The sequence below is a fragment of the Crinia signifera genome, chromosome 7 (assembly GCF_055691185.1).
Source record: "Crinia signifera chromosome 7, ASM5569118v1, whole genome shotgun sequence".
In the NCBI taxonomy this organism is placed as follows: domain Eukaryota; kingdom Metazoa; phylum Chordata; class Amphibia; order Anura; family Myobatrachidae; genus Crinia; species Crinia signifera.
The window spans coordinates 20,579,375-20,596,141 of NC_139223.1; the positions used below are offsets into that span (position 1 = coordinate 20,579,375).

At 41.9% G+C, this 16,767-nt stretch overlaps 1 long non-coding RNA gene across 1 annotated transcript; it reads right to left on the bottom strand.

Annotated features, from left to right (window-relative positions):
* Nucleotides 1-315: 315 nt before the first annotated feature.
* Nucleotides 316-1,909, bottom strand: LOC146021407 (uncharacterized). The gene is made up of 4 exons (XR_014450896.1): nt 1,766-1,909; nt 1,577-1,666; nt 464-539; nt 316-372 (listed from the first exon to the last, which is right to left on the bottom strand). It is a non-coding gene; the product is annotated as an uncharacterized LOC146021407 (long non-coding RNA).
* Nucleotides 1,910-16,767: the final 14,858 nt, after the last annotated feature.

Sequence of the window (16,767 nt, forward strand, 5' to 3'; positions counted from 1 at the left end):
GTCTTAGGCAGCATACATCTTAATACTTATAGTCATGATATACAGAAAAATATTAAAGAGGTCTATATAAAAAAGCGGAAGGAGTGAACAGGTGAACAGAAGCAGAAAAATGGCAAAAGATTGCTAGTAAGTCATTTCACGTAGCGTGCAATTACAACAAAAGAAATTACATAACTGATCTCACGACAAGATTTTGTATAATTTTCACAGGTAGAGACAATTCATAACAGGATTGTTAATATGTCCTTGTACAAATGAATGACCTAATAAGAACAATGTATAGGAAAAAAAAATTGGAAAATTTCAGGAATTTACCTATTTCCAATGTCTATGTAGGAGGACTGGTTGGTGGGGAAAGATTTTTTTCCAAACCTATGAATTTGTTAATTTAACAGTATTGAGTACATAACCTTAAATATGCAAGAACATTTTTTATACTGAGTTTGATATTTTTATTACTTACAATGTTGCTATAAAAGATTCCTTTCTCCCTTTGAACAACAATTTTCCAAAAAAGGAGCCTTTAGAGGTGGCTATACCTACAGATGACATGATCATTAATATGATTGAGGACATATAGGCCCTTATTCTGATCGGTGCGGATATTCCCGCATTCTTACGGTGCGGTCCGCACGCCACGGTGTTTTCCCGCGTGCGGCCATCGTCCGTAGAAACGCCCACGTGTCCTCCGCATTCGGACGGACTCACTCTTTAAGAACAGGGCGTGTTTACGGACGACATACAAAGCATGCGTGTGCGGGAGAAACACTCCGATTCGGCACGGTATTACAGAGTATTACAGAGTATGCTCGGGAATACCGCATCCGAACGGGAGCCAAGCGGTGCTACCGCACGTAAGCGGAGTATTTACGCCAAACAACCCACTATGAAGTATCTTCTGCTATACATCACATGACCCACTTATTCAATTACCTATCCTCATAAAAAAATGCTTATTTGGAATTGGAATCAATTAGATTCCAATATATCCTTACAAGCATGCCTAACACATGCATTGCACACATTAACCCTTACAGCAATTTAAGTGCAATGGTTTCAATTAAAGCACTGACAAGCGTCCTATTAGTGAGTAATGAGTAAAGGAGTCGATTCTATTGGGTTCAGGTGTTAATGGTTGTAGTCATTAGGCGTACGTTCGCCTACCTCATGAACGAGTGGTGTCCGCAAAGCAATAGTACACTTGTGGACACCGCACATTTCTGCCCTTTTTGATCGCGTGCATTCGGAGTGGTTTCCGAATGTACGCCCCCCAACATAAGTGTACTCCCCCGTGTCCGCCCATGTTTCCGCCCCGTTTTGCCCACTTTGAAACTACGCCCATGTGTCATTCCGCATGACGCCCATAATACGCCCCTATTTCCCGACTGATAGCGGTGAACAGTTTTGGACGGGATTTGCCCGAACTGGTACCGAGTCAAGGCGTGGCACATGCGCATAGCGTTCTCCACGCATGCGCAGACGCCATAAAGACGCGATCCGTAAGTACGCGGCAAAGTCCGCGTCAATCAGAATAAGGGCCATAGTGTGGTATTCCCCTATAATTAGGGATACATACCTATAGTGGATAAAAATGATGATAACTGTCTTCCTAAAGGATCTGGGGGGAGCCCAGTTGGTTTAAGGGCTAGATATCAGGTAGGTCCAGCTGTTCGAACAGATAATGAAACATCTATGATAATGTGCCACCCATTTATAGCACCCATCTCCCAGTTGAGAAAGAAAAATACAAAGGAAGTGTACATACCTTAATACAATTTAAAAGGCGATAAATTCAGTACAGAATCAGGGGTGCTCCAGGAGGCAATCCTCACTGATTGATACAAAAAAGTAATATAAAGATATGTGCAGAGAGGCATATACGGACCCTCTATTTCAAATTCAGCTTATGTTGTTAACTGCCAAGTGGTATGAAAAAAAAGGGAAAATTCCTTAGAAGTATATAATGGGTAAGGGGGACTCTTAAGGTCCTTAGGGGGACATTTACCAAAATGCAGCCTTTTACAGACATATGGCTGGTTGCCAACGGGGTGATACAAAAGGGATAAAAATGTTTGCAATTGAACATATCAAAAGTACACAGAGGGGTGGAGACAGATATGTCCAGTTGTGCAGGCGTGAAGCATACTGGATATTCTGTCTAAGAACTCTCAGCCCCCTTGGTCTGAACGACAGTATTGAATTGAATTGTATATGATTTTTAGGATGATAGTATATGTAATTTAACAATAATTATTTTTCTGTTCCATGCCTAATCTATATAGTTTTTTCGTGGTAGACTGTCTGGGATGGGATGAGTGGGAAGTTGTATTGGCCCCATATTTCTCCCACCCATGATAGTTTATCTCATTTAATATTCACTTGTAACCTGCGATACTCATTTAGGGTATATTTATTGTATATGTATGTACATTTTTATATAAAGAATGTGATAGAAAGAAAAATTGCGACCCATAACAGGGGCGACATAAGTGGTTTTATTATCTCCCTTAATAAATTAAACAAATTAATTAAATTTCTTGTACTCTCTGGAATTACCCCTAGTATACAATATGGGGCCTGAGTATAAGCCAGTAACTTCCCCCACTATATAATTGCTTTGTGCCAAACTTTAAAGAAAGATATATGATATATGAATTTTTATCCTGGTATGAATTAGCTAAACGTTGTATCATGATTTTATGGTTTATAATATATTATTTTTATTTTATTTATTTTATTTTTTTCTATATATATATATTTTTTTCCTTTCCATATTATATTATATTAATTCAAATAGAAAAATACCCTTTTTTTATATGTAGTATTGTCATGTCTGTAGTTTGTCTTTGTTTATGTCCAATGGCGAGGTGTTGCTTAATCAGCTAAATATATGATTTATAAGAAAAAGAGGCGTGGCTACAAATGAAATGCAAATCATCATATGGCTATGACTGAAAATATTATCTGCCATGGTTTGCTTTCAAAGATAATGAGGCTTGAGATATATTCTAAAATATGGCTTTATTTAATAAAAGTGGCTCGGAGTATATTGTTAAGAGATGGCTGGGACAGTCTATTATACCCGAATGAGGCATGGAATACAGGAAGTAAATATGGCCGCTGTGATCCACATACACACTTTGGAAAATCAAAACGAGGCTTGAGACACAAACACATAAGTGTCTACGATAGCCCGGTTTATCTAAAATGAGACAGTCTATCATATATATAAAAACGAGGCGTGGAACACAGGAAATAAATATGGCTGCTGTGATCCATATACATGGATGGTAAAACCAAAACGAGGCTTGAGACACAAGCATACAAGCGGCTATGACAGCCCAGTTTACTAAAACGAGGCTTGAATCAGACGGAGTTAAAATGGCCGCCGTCGTCTATATATACCAGTAAAATGAAAGCGAGGCTTGGCATACAAACCCGGAAGTGCGGGGGCGCGAGACGCGCGAATATGCACACTATAAATATGCTCTCTGTGCTTTTGATAGCTCAAACTGAGGAAGCCGCCGACAGCTACGCAAGGCGGAGAAACGCGTTTTTGAGCTCCATTGCTGCACAATATACCTGCAATTTTCCCAGCCGAGTCACATTTACAGTGGACAGCTGCTATCCAGTTCATATACTGGCAAAGGAGGATCAGTGACGTGCCACCTACAGAATTACATCTGCTTCAGGAGGCATCCCCATGCACAAAATCATTGCTGGAGAACACTGATTGTGACCTGGACTGGTAACTATACCCTGGATTACAAAGAATTATTATCATGCCATAAAGCCTGCCAAATTGCCTCTTAAAAAACACCCAGCCAGCCATTTATGTTTTATGTTATTTGTTGTTTGTCATGTATGTGGATTTTATGTAATCGAAATGTTGAAGTGCACTTCATAATAATATATGTTTAATAATTTTTTTAATAAATACAAATTGATTATTTCAACCATTGTGTATATTAATGTTGAATAATAGGGCAGACCTGCGCTTCTTAAAGTGACAGCATCCCTATTTTGGGATTAAGTCACTCCTTGTTTGCTTTTTCCATTTCTAAGAGGCTACACATCCTCTTTATTTAAGAAGCAGCAGCCTTGCCCTGTTCTTGAATTTAAGGTACAAACCACCTGATATAGTACCCCCCGCGCTCCTAGGTGCCCCTAGGGACACACTCTCTCCATTTACCAAAATGGATTCGTAGAAAAAAGGTGTATTCGTAGGGAGAAATACACCTTTTTTTTACGAATTTGTATTTTCGGGATTTACAATCCCAAAAATACAACAATTCATATTCCTAAAGATGGAACATTCGTATTTGTATTTACAAATACGAATGTCTACACCATCGATAGAATACGACAGAAATCACCATTCAAAAGAATGGTGGTTCCTGATGTACTAAGCAGCCGTACTGATAATACGACTGCTAAGTGTTGTAAAACACCCACGCAAATACGACAGGAAAATACACCTTGCTTTCCCTGTCGTATTTGCTTTAAGCCTGCATGGATCAGTCAGATCCGTGCAGGCTGCAGTGTAAAAAAATAGAAAAAAAAATAAATATTAAAAAAAAAACCAGCGTGGGGTCCCCCCAACAGCTGTAACCAGCACCAGGCTGAAGGAGCCGGGGCTGGTAATTAAAAATCAGGGAACCCGACAAATAGGGGTTCCCCGATTTTTAACAACCAGCCCCAGGCTCCAGGTCCGGGGCTGGTTCCCAAAATACGGGGGACAAAATGACTAGGGGTCCCCCGTATTTCAAGAATCAGCCCCAGGCACAACCATCCAGCAGGGTAATGCCACAGCCGTGGGGAGACTTTTTATACAAGTCCCCCCGGCCAAAGCATTAACCCTACCGACCAGTCAGCCTGGCCAGGGACCCTGGGGGAGTGGGGACCCCCCCAATAAAGGGGTCCCCCCCCTCCAGGACTTACCTGACCAGGCTGAAGCCTGGTGCTGTCCTCGATGCCCCTGGGCGGTGGGCATCGAGCTGATAGCGGTGTAAAAAAAAGATTAAACTATTGTCTAATACTGGGGCACTATGAGTCCCAGCAAGCCTCCCGCGCAAGCTGGGACTTGGAGAACCACAAGTCCCAGCCTGTGGGGCATTAAAGGGCCCGATGGGTCTTGTAGTGCCACAGTATTAAAAATAGTACAATAAAACACACTGACACATACTTAAAATAAAACTTTAATACATACAAAGCCCACACATACTAATACTTACCTATCTTCTTTCCGTAGGTAGCCCTGGTCGGCGACGGCGTCCGGATCCGACGAAATCCATGGAGGAAGCTGTGGAAGGAAACCATACTCACCTGTCCCAGCGCGACGTAGTCCAGGTAAGGGTCTTGGCAAAAAAACAAACCGACACCTGAAACCAGCCGGACAGTAGGAGCCGCACGGTGTTTGTGTACATCGTGCGGCTCCGCCTCCCGAATGCCGCTATTGGCCGCTATCCGTGTGACATTATGTGAATTTTGACACAATCCATGTGGCATTATGTGAATTTTGGCTCAATCTGTGTGGCATTATGTGAATTTTATCTCAATCCGTGTGGCATTATGTGAATTTTGGCTCAATCAGTGTGGCATTATGTGATTTTTGGCTCATTCCATTTGGCATCATGTGTAAGGGGCAAGTATAATGGGGTCTAGTATTTTGTTGCATAATGTGTAGAAGTTGTATATGGTGTTGTACACTACACTCAAGGACACACCCCCTGTTAAGTGGCCACAACCCCTTTTCCGGAGCGCGCCTTCGGCGTGCATACAACTACATCCTGCACTTTTGTCGCCATGGTGGCCCTGCGTACTTTAAATGCCAGGGCCTATTTTTAATCCCATTCCCATCCTCTTTCTGCCGCTCTCTTAGCATGTACACTGGCACCACTAACATCGCCCCTCCCCCACCCAAATCCTCTTTTATCATGGTGCCCCCCTGTCATTTTATCCTGGATCCGCCCCTGTATCTACCGACTCCACAGCCCTGGCCCAGATATTGAGGGAAATCTACCTGACCCTATTATATTTGGCGATTCTCTTTGGCCAACTGGAGGCCCTCGTTTAAATTTGGTTTTAATGTTAATATTATTGTTCTCAAAAAATAAAAGTTTATGTACAGTTAGAAGTTGTCTGTGTTGCTAATCAGAAATATGTTAGAGGGTTTGTAAGGGCAGGTACATACAGATGTGTAATGTCACTTATATTTGTAATTTGAAGTGAGGGGTAACGATTGATGTGTGAATGTGTGTGTTTTTTGAGTTAAATAACACATAGTGAAAAAGCATGAATTTTTAATGTTGTTAGATTAAAACATCACACATAACATCAGGGTAGGTATACATATTAAAAAACCGGATCAAACTAATTATGGATATAACTTAGTACATAGACACAAACACCAACATAACTTTATTTAAAAGTAAAAGCAATGTGGGGACACATAGATAGTGATTAAAATGCAACATTAGAACATAATAAATATACATGTAAGGAGGGTTAAAATGTATTTTTATTAGGCGGTTCATTAAGGTAGACAATTGAGGTAATAGAAAACAATAATTAATTAACAATTAGAATAATTAATTTAATTGCCTTAATCATAGTTGAAAGGCTAGATTAGCTGGGCCATCAATGTGAAGGGTATGCCAGCGTGCACGGACGTACGCTCACTCTCACGATCGGTGACATACGCTGAGTTTTCCATTGAAAACAGGCGAGACCCGTCCGTGCACGGTGGCTTTACGCTCAGACAGCCGTAAGCTGTGGTGTGTTAGCGGAGGAGACCCGTCCGTAAATGTTGGTGTTCTGTTGTACACCAGTTAGCGGTGTCTGAGAAGATCCGTCCGTGTACCTTGGCGTACGCTCAAGTGTACGCCACTCCCCTTTGTCGGTCTTTGTGGCCGTCCATATGCAGATGTTTTGTGGGTGGACTTTCGCTTACCGTCCGAGTACGGGAAACATACGGTGATGCGGAACGTACGTACGTTTGGCCGCCCGAACCATAATAAGGTCCTCTGTGTGGAGACCTGGAAAACATGCACTGTTGGGGGTACTTGAGGACCATGATTGGGAACCACTGATTTAATGGGTTGCAAATTTGCAGGTGAAAAGTGATATGGTGCGATAAGGTGTGAATTTTAGTCATGAAAATGTGCGAATTAGTGGACTTGTGTGATTTTAGAGTCATGGTAATGCGCATTTTTGTAAAAAATTTAAAACGGCGTGGTGTCCCCCTTCTGAGCATTACTAGCCCCATGCTCAAAGAGCCGGCCCTGGTTTAAAAAAATCACAGGGCAAAATAAATAGGGATCCCTTCATTTTTTAAAACAAGCTCTAGGCTCAAGGGCCGGTCCTGGTTCCCAAAATAAAAGCAAAAAATGAGTTGAGGTTCCCCGTATTTCAAGAATCAGCACTGGGCCCAACCATCCAGCAGGAAAATGTCACATCTGGGGGGGGGGGGGGGGATGACTTTATATACAAGTCCCCCTGGCCAAAGCATTTATCCCCTGACCGGTGAACCTGGGCAGGGATCCTACCCAATGAAGGGGTCCCCCCTCCAGAATTTACCCACAAGTCCCAGCATGCGGGGCAATAAAGGGCATGCTGGGACTTGTAGTTCCACAACAGTACAAATAGTGAACAAAAACACAGGCACATAGGAACTGTAAAAGTTTATTACACATGGTGTAGGCATGCTGGGACTTGTAGTTCCACAAAATTACACAATAGTTACATCTAATATTAACCATTTATCAGCCCAGTGGCTACCGCCCAAGGGGCATCAGGGACAGCCTCGGCTCCCTATTTGGTTTACCCCGTGTTTTTTTTAAACCAGGACCGGCTCTTTGAGCCCGGGGCTGGTTATGCTGAGGAGGGGGACCCAACGCCGTTTTTCATTTTAGCTTTTACACGGATGGTTCTGTGAAATGTTTACCAAAAATTACACCCTATTAAATTTGCGAGTTGAATACTTTATAGTGGGAAAATATCTGGATGCGAATTGAAGTGTGAGAATAAATCGACAGGTCATAATGTGCGAATTTCGTGACAAAAAGTTTTAAGTTTAGCGCAATTCGCATCCTATTAAATGTGCGATTTTTGGAAAATGTGCGAATTTGGCCATTTTTTGCGAAAAAATTTGCAAAAGTCTGCAAATTGCACTTTTATATTAAATCCTGCCCAAGGGGTGTACACATGGCTCAATGCACTTTCTATTGAATTCTGATTCTATCTCATTCAAATCAGGATAAAATTGGGATCGAATCGCACAGTGCCATGTACACATTCGATGTAGACTATACAGTACAGATCTTTATGATAAAGTCTTGCCTGCACAGTCTATTTTTCTATTCGATTTTGATGCTGCATCGGATTGAATCGATTTTGATTCAATTTTGCTTATAATCAAATCAAATAGGAAAATCAAATAGAAAAATAGACAAAATGGAACCCTGTGTACGCTCTAATTATTAGATATGTTTATCCACATGTTATTTGTACCTTCCTGCACCTTCCTGTTGTTATATTTCTGCTTTGTATTTTTGGAACCCTCATTTGGAGAGGGACTCCATCAGACTGGGACACGCGTGTGTCTCACACGCATGCGCATACCAGTCTCTCGGTGGCTGGGTGGCGGGACCCTGGCCATCTCCGCTTAAGGGAAACTGTCAGGGTTGGGGGGGTGCGAGGAGGTGGAGGCAGGCGTCGGCGACCGGCGGTGAGGCGGCAGGGATCCGGGGGGAGCTCCGTTGGAACTGCGTCTAGTGGAATCGCCAGCCCCTGCAAAGATGAAATGGGCTCCATCTGTAGTTTAAACTTCTAGGATGGAGACTGGCTAGGAGGCTGGTCACGTGACTTAGCCTGCCTATGGTGCGGCAGGGGTGTGTGTCTCTTTGGGATTCTTTGTAAAGGCTTGGGCTGTGCACCTAAGCCTTTTTATTTAAACCTCCCTCCCATATAGGTTTTTTGGGTGGTTACTCTGCTGCCTTAAAGAACAGCAGCTCATCAGATTGGTAGTTGGCAGTACCATCCGAATGGGGTGCAGTGACATCACCCAAATGGGTGGGTAATCAAGTTGGAAGGGCGAGTGTGGTGCACATTGTTTGTTGTCTGCCTACAATGCAGAGCCGACCCTAGGCATAGGCAAATGCCTAGGTCATTTGGAATGCCTATGGGCATGCATACCAAGCATAGGACCAGCTTGCATTGACAGTGAGCAGCAACAGACTGAGACAGGCATAATGTGTATAACGTAAAGATACCAATGTGTGGCATACCATAAATAAGGAACACTGTCATGTGATGTAATAGAAATAAGGGACACTACTGTGTGGCATAGCATGAATAAGGAAAACTATCATGTGATGTAATGTGAATAAGGTTGTACTACTGTATGACGTAATTCAATTTGGTTCTATTGTGTGGTCACACCACTTCACAGCAAGACCACACCCCTTCCTGCCTCTATTTTAAATATTAGGGTCTGGAACAGAGCGCCAGAATGTCTAGTTACGGCTCTGCGGTTGTGGTTTGCTATGGGTGATGGATGTTGATGGCTGCCGGTGCGATCTGTGCTGCTGGGTATTGGGCGCTGTCCTGGGAGAGGGGTGCTAGGTCATGGTCGGAACTGTCGATGCTACAATGTACAGTATTTTGTTGGTTTAAATATATATTTAAAGATATACAATAGCCAACACTTCCTTTTGCAATATTTATGTCTTTATTCGTTAGAAATTGCTGCTACAATTCTTACAACATTCTAATGACAACCCAAGGGCCTGGTATAGGGCTGGTGTAATACCATTGTGTACTTCTACTCCCTACAGTCTCATCTCATAGGGATCCACACACTATAAGTATCAGCATTACCACGCTAGTGTTCTAGGCTGTGCTGATCTGTGGTGAGTTACGTCCCTTCTAGTTGCTGTACGCTGTACATGTTACTGATCTGTAACTGTCATAGTGTCACTTTGTTTCAGTGTAATTGTGTAACCCTTGGTTACCAAGTATATAGAAATATATATAGCGTTATGTATAGCATCACCTGTGTACTAGCTGACTTTATCGGTTTTATGTAATTTTATATTTCTTAACGGTGTTTGTAATATAATACAATGCTTATTGCCTGTATTCTCTGTTAATGCTATGGTATATGTTTATGGATTCATTCATATATGGAAGGGCTCATGGAAAGGAGAAGGCTGAGAATAAGAGGATGTAACAGCCCAGAATGTTGTATAGTGTTCATACAGTTGGGACTAATAAAGCTTTGTATCCCCTTGGAAACGGAGCAGCCAGTTTCCCTGAGGGGAGAGTCTGAGGTAACTGTCAGCAAGGCTGGAGCCCCCACCATCGGCTCCAGAGTTCCCCCAAATAGTGGGTGCTGGTAAATGGATTGAGTCCCATCAGTATTACCTGTGCAGGAGAGGAAGTGACACTGATCACAGCAGGAAGCCTGCCCCCATTTCCACTGCAGCCACAGAGAAGCAGTTCAGGTGACAGCTAGCAGCTGGGGGAGAGGGCCTAGGTGGGACTGCAGATCACCCATTCTGTGACAGAGTACAAGTCCAGCTAGTGACACTATCTATGTACATAAAACAGCAGGGAGTGACTGGAGGGGATTACAAGGAGGTAAAGGAACAGACTGAGGGTGCTGGAAAACATAAAGACTCCAAAGCTAGCGCTTGTGAGTTTGATGAATTCAATGACAGACTTCTTGTACAAAGGAGAAAATATATGTATATATAGTTAGCATCCCAGTGTTATACAAAGAAGCAGTTACTGACTGGAGCGGCTATGACCAGGAGTGACCGGCAGCATCCTCACAGTCTGGAGTAGCAGATTAACAAGGCTATAGTCTGTGCAGCGGACCAGACAGTGCATAGCATACCTCAGAGACTATTTATATCTATAAAAGCTCATTGGCTGAGGAACTATAGTGAGGAGTAAATACTGGTATTTACACTACAGAGATTGCAGATACTACAGAAACAATTTGTAACAGGTGGACAGATTGGCTAAGAGGACACAAATTATATAACCCTCATTAATCCGGTATCATATAGTAGCCAACCCAACAACTCTCCCTATATCCTTTGAGGAAAGATTATCTAGGGGAAGAGCACCAGTTATACCCCCTGAGAGTAGAACTTTTTCTCTGTCAAGATACCAGGGTTACCATATTAATCAGTACCAAAAGACTGTGGATAGTATTGCTGTGGGCAGAAATTCACTTTCCTCCCTGCTGTGAGAGAACCACTGACACAGAGATAAAGTGCTGTTCTGTGTATGTTACGTTAGAGTTTTCAGATATTGCAGAGCTGAGGGAAATTTTACAAGCCGGATAACTGATACCTCTGAGATTATTATTTAAGTGTACAATGGTTACTGCTATCAACAACATTGGATTATAATTGATATTGGATACAAATGTGAATAGTGTGTTTATTCCAAACTTACTCTAGGATAGATCACTGTTTGGGCATAAGAACGGCAGATACTGTAATCTACTTCTCAAGCTCCATTCAAGGAAGGAAGCCGCATATGGACTGTTATTACCTTAAGGGTGGAAAATTAGTTCTAGAATATTTCCAGAGTTATTTGGCAGATAAATACTAACGAGGATTACAAATAACTTGATCAAAGTTTCAACTTCTAGTATATCCCTCCTCACCTTACAGGACTCAGGTGGGAATTACAAGCTGCTATTAAACTACCCCTCACCTTACAGGACTCAGGTGGGAAATTGCAGCTAGCTATTAAAATACACCTCACCTTACAGGACTCAGATGGGGGCGTTAGCTTTCAAAGTAAAGTCAGGATTCATCAATTTGGGACTATTCCAAGTTAGACAAATGCAATTATTTAATTTGTTTGGTTATATACACTAGTGTACGTTATTACAGGTCTCATTATTGCGCAATAATACTAACTATTTGTGGATTGCTAATATGGTGATTGCTGACATAAAAAGTGAATGTACCTGTTTCGAGTATTAGTTAGCTGTAGGAACTAATAAGCTGTGTTCTTGTTTGTAGCCAATTAAGGTAGGATTGTATACCCTTTATATTTAGCAGCGACATTCCAGAAACCGGACGGAGTGAAAACAAGTTCCGGTCCAGTATAATAAAAAAATATGTTGTATGTCTATGCTGTGGTTTCCGCTATTTAGTCTGTGTGGATTTACTTATGTCAATATGTCGTATGATTCTTGTTATGTAATCGCATTCATTGTTTAAAGGATCATCCAACTCAAAGGGCGATTCCCCAAGCTCGCCCCAACAACATCTACCCAGAGATATACATATATCCCATATAAATCACTAAAGCTTGGGGTGGAGGCACTTACCGTCAACCTCATATAGTCAGGATCGAAGACAGCGTTACAATTGTTTTGAGATTATGATAAAAAAAATGGTAAAGGTAACCCCCCCCCCCCCCACACACACACACACACAAATCCTTGTATCTATAGTATGTGATCGGTCACATTAAGCATGAAATACTGACTCCCTCATAGCCATCAGTTCCAAGTAATACTGTATATACAATGCAGCAGCTGTGTGTGATAATATCAGGACACATTCATATAAGATAAATCTGAAGGAAATTGTGAGACGTCTTTCAGTACAGTAACAATACACGTAGGGGGTTATTCTGGTTGGTTTGCTTGGATGCAAATTTTTATCCTTGCAAATCAACCTAATGCCGCCTTGTGAATGGTGTCTCAGCAAAACAAGGTATTGTTAACTGGTGCAATACAGATGAATCAGCAGTCTGTGGATCCCTTGGAGACCATCAATCTCCTAGAACAATATGGCACAGGAAAATACAAACTTTAGGGAAACACCGGCGCTATGTTAAAAAATCGATGTTGCAGGTATTCTGACTCCTTACTTCAGTATGGGTCAGCAGTCAATCGATTTTCAAAGTGGCTTTAAATCCCGCAAGCGGACAGACACAATTTGTTTTCTCACTAACACTATTTCTTTAATATTTTAATTACATTTCTCTCTCTCTCTCTTTCTATATACAGTATATAGCTCCGGCTTCCTATCACTAATATTTATTAACACTATAGTATCTCACTGGTGTGACGTTCTGGGTTTTCTAGCTTATGCTGTTTTTTTGGGGTGCCGAAACCTGCACCTACAGTAGGTATAACGCTAGGGACCCCCAATATACATAGAAGCCTTGACGATTACCTGGGGGCTTACTAATACATTTGCGCAAATATATGTAACCAATATCTCTGAATTCTATTATCATGTAGTGTTCTAGACTGGTTACTAATACCACTCAGTGAGCTGGGGAACCATGGATTTCTAACAATCCATCCCAGCACATTATCACCATGATTTTTGTGTATTCTCATTATTTTGAGTGACCCTCTGTAATGTTACATTTGCAGCTGAGCCTGGGCTGTATTTGAGATGGGGTTGTACTATATGCAGATGTGTTTGCAATCAATGTGCATTCATTCACAATTGCAATCCATGCTGAATCAGGCCCCGTGTGTTCCTCACAAACCGCTTAGGAGAGTATAAGTTTATCCACAAGTGTTATGTGTGACAATGACATTTCTGGTATTGTAATCATAGAGGGACTGCCTTCAACTATTTCTGAACCTTCTGCAAATATGAGGATGAATCAGAGGCAGAACTACTGTTAGTGCAGCAGGTGCAGTGCACTGGGGCCTCTGAGGACTAAGGGGTCCACTGCTGCCCCTGTCACACATTGTTTTTCCCTTTCACCCTATGCCTCACCCTGCCCCTCCCTGTCACTCCCTGTCTCTCCATATGACCCCCTGCCTCCCCTTGCCTCTCGCTGTCACACTCTGCCTCCCACTACCTCTCCCTGTCACCCTCTACCTCTCCCTGTTACACTCTGCCTCCCCTCACCTCTCCCTTTCACATTTTGCCTCCTCCTGTCTCTTCTTGTCACATTCAGCCTCCCCTACCTCTCCTTGTCACCCTCTACCTCTCCCTGTCACACTTCGCCTCCCCTCACCACTACCTGTCACAGTCTGCCTCCTCCTACCTTTCCCTTCACCCCCTGCCTCACCCTGTCACTCTCTGCCTCCTCCCATCTCTCCTTGTCACACTCTGCTTCCCCCTACCTCTCCCTGTCACCCACTGCCCCTCCTTGTCACACTCCGCCTCCCCTCACCACTCCTTGTCACAGTATGCCTCCTCCTGCCTCTCCCTTCACCCCCTGCCTCACACTGTCACACTCTGCCTCCTCCCATCTCTCCATGTCACACTCTGCCTCTCCCCGCATCTCCCTGTAACCATCTGCCTCCCCCTGCATCTCCATGTTACCCTCTGCCTCTCCCTATCACCCACTGCCATGTGTCATATTGTGAATACACGGGAAGCCTATAAGTGGTAATGCGGTTTGTACTTTAGTCTATGTGTCTGTGCTGTCAGACTTTTGTCAATCATTGACAAGGCCTGGAACATAGACAATGTCTACCTATCACCCACATACCTCTTTTTCACCCTTTCCACCCACTCCAACCACCTGCAACCCTCTTCCAATGTCAGTATTGCAGCCCAGCTGCAGATAACAACCACTCCATGCACTCTCCTTTGTAACATAGCACCTAAGTTACAGTACTTATATGCAATCCAAGATTTGAAGTTTTGGGGGAAATTGTGTTTTTCCTTGCTTTGAGAACTGAATTCGCCACCCCAAAATGTGTGTCTGTCAGATTTCTCAGAAACCGAAAGACAAAATAAAGTTTTCACATATCCCTGCTTAATAGAAACATAGAAACATAGAATTTGACGGCAGATAAGAACCACTTGGCCCAACTAGTCTGCCCCTTTTTTTAAACATGTTACCTCAAACCATATTTGATCCTTATTTTTTTGTAAGGATATCAATATGCTTATCCCAAGCATGTTTAAATTGTACTACTGTATTTGCGTCTACCACCTCTGTTGGGAGGCTATTCCACTTATCTACTTCTCTTTCTGTGAAAAAATTCTTCCTCGCATTTCCCCTGAATCTTCCTCCCTCTAGTTTCAGTGCATGTCCTCGTGTTCTGTTGCTCCTCTTCCTGTGAAGAATGTCTCCCACCTGTACCTTGTTAAAGCCCTTGATATATTTGAAAGTTTCTTAATGGTTGAGCGACAGGACAAGGGCTGTACCGGTCATTGTACTCGGAAGCAAAATGATAATATATTTATCATAATACAATTATCCTATTTTATTAGAACAATCAATTTACCGGTGTAACTCTCTTCTAGAGGAAAACAATGGTGCTAACAGAAGAAAAAAGAGAAATAAAAAAACCATAAATGCATTACAAAGATGAAAGAGAAATTTGCACCTCCACATGTATGTATGTTATGCGTAAGCATGCCACGATGAAGCCCTTTATGGGAGAAACGCGTTGGGTACCTACTTGTGACTTCATTGTGTCTCGCACCCTACTGAAACATCGGTCATCAAACCAGGAAGTAGCCATGCAACGCAGATTTCAGTCATCAACTTAGGAACCATAAAGCTTAGTAGAAGAAGACGCCCAAGAAGGGATCAGAGGGAAAGAACCAACTGGATTCATGGTGACTGAGTTAGAGACAGCTGTGCAGAGGAATCTGCTTTGGGAGCTAGCTGAATCTTGCAGAACACCCACCTGTACATACCCCAACATAGCAGGATAACAACAAGGTACCCGACATATCGCCCAGTTCTAACACCCAAATGCATATTACAACTGTATTTTGTGCTCAGTTCTCTGCAGAATGACAAGTCTATATGCATGACCCCACTGCACCTACTGTTTTGACTATTATCAAACAATGAATTTAACTACCTGACTGTTATGTCATTCATTTTTTATATTTGTCTTTTAAGAATTTGTATTGCTTTTTTGTGCATATTGTACATGTACTGCATTTATGTTTTGCACTTTAGTACTGATGATCTACTTGTAATATTGTTGATTTATAGTAAATATTTTTGATTATTGATATCTGATAAATGAAATGCTTTTTTTTAATCATTAATGGTCCATGCACATTTTTCAAACACATAAGTTCCAAGTTTATATCTGTAGACTATATGATGCAATAACTTCTTAAATAAATGATGCTTCTTTTGTTAACAGCTGTCAGGATTCCACGAGGTGCCTGCTGTCCCATGTTAGTAATCAGGGTTGTCCAGTGCCTCTGTCTTTTCAATTCAGCAGCCCCTGCTGTTCTCTCATTTGCTGTCCTCTGATCTATCGCATGGTGTGACAGCAGAATGTGGAGACAGACTCTGGATCTGGATTTTTTTCTCCTCTGCACTGAATTACACCAATACCTGCATTTGTTTTTTACATCTGATCAATCCATTCCATGTCATCTCAGCAAGATAATTTCATATTTTTTTGGTTTAATCAATCATTATATGCATTATATGCATTTACACCAAGGCTTACAATACTTTTGATACAGATATGGGGGAACCGTCATGGGTACAACGTTTGCGCTAAATATGCAAAGTGTATGTAATGTAATATATCAATGTGGCATAATGTATTAGAAAACATGGAGGACAATTTATTTATGCTCTTATTGATTATAGAAGTATAATTATTTATTCTTCGATTAATTCACGTCTAGAGGAGTTAAGTCATTTGTAAGTTAATAAAGTACTAATATAAAAAAATGGTATTACTGTCACTGTGCAATAGAAGAAAACACCAATAATAATAATCAAGCTCAAAATAAGAATTAATCTATTTTTAAAACAGTGTCTGTGATT